Below are 2,719 nucleotides of genomic sequence, written 5' to 3' on the forward strand. Positions count from 1 at the left end.
CCCTTTGTTTTGTTTAATTAAAACACCTGTGGCTAAATTTGTTATCTCTGAGTTTAGTTTTCTCAGCCTTGAAGAGCCCTAAGTGAACAGTAGGAGTATAAACTCCCCACTCCAGCTCTCTGTTTCAGTTCTTGCCAAAAACCAGATTCCAAGGACTCAGATAATCTGGCCTCACAGAGAAAAGAGGGAAAATAAAGAACACCTGCAACAACTTCACCACTGCTTCTGTTATCAGTCTGTTAAAGCAGAGGGGGAAAAAGCCATATTTACCCTTTTTTTTTTTTTTTTTGGTGGAGAATGCGGGCATCGATCCTGCTACCTCTCGCATATATTTACCCTTTAAAACTCCAAGCAACTTTCCCTCAGCTGCTTGGCATTTCTACTGCTTCATTGTGTACCCTGGCCACTCACTCTCCCTCTTTCTTTCTTTTCTTTCTTTCTCTTTCTTCCCCTCCCTCCCTCCCTTCCTACCTCCCTTCCTCCCTTCCTTCCTTCTTTCATTTCTCAGACAAGTAAATTCTTGCTTCTGTATATCCTAAATTCTGTGTGAGAAATCTTTTTCCACCTGTGTATGAATTTCACACTCTTTCAATACTTAAGTAATCATTCCCCATTCCCCCTACCACCAGCTCTTGGTCATCACCAGTCTACTTTCTTTGTTTCTTTTTTTTTCCAGGGGAGAGTGTGAATGCAGTCCCCTACTACCACAAATTATGCAGTCGAGTTTCCCACATTTGGGGAAATCACAGGGGTCAGCACATTCGGAGTGCAATGGATAAGCCTCACCCTGGGAAAACCACCTTCGGTGATCACGGTATCTTCCCTGCCAGGTAAGTATTATTTTTTGTCTCTATGGATTTGCCTATTCTGGACATTTCACATAAATAAAATCATATAATATGTGGTCTTTTGTGTTTGGCTTTTTTCACGTACCATCGTGTTTTTAAGGTTCATCCATGTTTTAGGATTTATCAATATTTCATTCCTTTTTATTGCTCAATAACATTCCAGTACATGGCTATATCACATTTTTTCCTGTTATTTCATTATATTATGGGGATAGAAATATTGTTGGGATTATATATATTGCCCCTGCCACCCCCACACCATGTGCCAGAGCTTCAAGCATGTCCAATCCTCAAGTGGTGCACATCACACCCATCATATACCCTTCTCCTTCTCCCCCCTCCTGCCTGCCCAACACCCAATAAAAGTTTTCTGGTTTTTTTTTTGACATTTTGGTTACATTGTATATCTTTGCCTCTCCCTAAGAAGGGTTAGAGGTATGCACTTCCCCCTCACAATGCTTGCCACATCCTTAAAATGTGGGTCTCCCCTCCCAGGCCCTGGTGAACATTACCACCATTAAATGAGCACCATAGTTTTAATCAGTCAGTACCAATTTGATGGTGAGTACATGTGGAACCCATTTTCCACATCTTGTGTTGCCTCACTTTGGATAATGGGCTTAAGCTTAATCCAGGATAGCATAAACAGTGCTAGCTCACTGTCGTTTCTTAGGATTGAGTAGTATTCCATTGTGAGCATGTACCATATTTTACTTATCCACTCATGAATTGATGGGCACTTGGGTTGTTTCCATGACTGTGCAATAGTGAATTGTGCTGCCATAAACATTCAGGTGCAGATGTCTTTATAATAGAATGTCTTATGCTCTTTGGGGTAGATGCCCAGCAAAGCTATTGCTGGGTTGAATGGTATTTCTATTTTTAGCTGTTTGAGGTATCTCCAAATTCTTTTCCACAAAGGTTGCACTAATTTGCAGTCCCTCCAGCAGTGTAAGAGTGTTCCTGTCTCTCCACATCCTCGCCAGCATTTGTTGTTTTGGGATTTCTTGATATAGGCCATTCTCACTGGAGTTAGGTGGTATCTCATTGTGGTTTTGATTTGAATTTCTCTGATGATTAGAGATGTTGAGCATTTTTTTATATGTTTGCAGGCCATTATTCTGTCTTCTTTGGAGAAGTTTCTGTTCATTTCCGTTGCCCATTTCTTGATGGGATTGTTTGATTTTTTTCTTGTTAAGTCTTTTAAGTTCTAGATAGATTCTTGTTATTAGACCTTTATCAGAGGTTTAGAGAACAAATATTTTCTCCTACTCTGTGGGTTGTCTGTGTGCTCTATGGATAGTTTCCTTGGCTGTGCAGAAACTTTTTAATTTGATCAGATCCCATTTGCTTATTTTTGATGCTGTGGCGATTGCCTTGGGGGTCTTCCTCAAAAATTCTTCGCTTAGACTAGTGTATAAAAGGGTTTTCTCAACATCATCTTCTAGGATTCTTAAGGATTCATGCCTTAGGTTTAAGTTTGGTATCCATCTTGAGTGAATTTTTGTGAGAGGTGAGAGGTAGGGATCTTTATTCGCTCTTCTGCATATAGTTAACCAGTTTTCCCAGCACCATTTATTGAAAAGAGATTATTTTCCCCATTGTATGTTTTTGTCAGCTTTATCAAAGATTAGGTTACCATATATTGATGGTTTCATCTCTGATATCTCTGATCTATTCCAGATATCAATGCTTCTGTTCTTGTGCCAATACTAGGCTGATTTAACTATTATTGCTTTATAGTACAGCTTAAAGTCAGGAAGACTGATGTCTCCCACTTTGTTCTTTTTACTTAAGATTGCTTTGGCTATATGAGTTTTTTTCTGGTTCCATACAAAGTGAGGAATTATTTTTTCTAGATCTGTAAAGAA

The 2,719-nt window shown here is 39.4% G+C and overlaps 1 non-coding gene across 1 annotated transcript; it reads right to left on the bottom strand.

Moving 5' to 3' along the window:
• Window positions 1–673: 673 nt before the first annotated feature.
• On the bottom strand, window positions 674–838 carry LOC142876726 (U1 spliceosomal RNA). The gene has a single exon (XR_012923557.1). It is a non-coding gene; the product is annotated as a U1 spliceosomal RNA (small nuclear RNA).
• Window positions 839–2,719: the final 1,881 nt, after the last annotated feature.

Source organism: Microcebus murinus, chromosome 15 (genome assembly GCF_040939455.1).
Source record: "Microcebus murinus isolate Inina chromosome 15, M.murinus_Inina_mat1.0, whole genome shotgun sequence".
NCBI lineage: Eukaryota > Metazoa > Chordata > Mammalia > Primates > Cheirogaleidae > Microcebus > Microcebus murinus.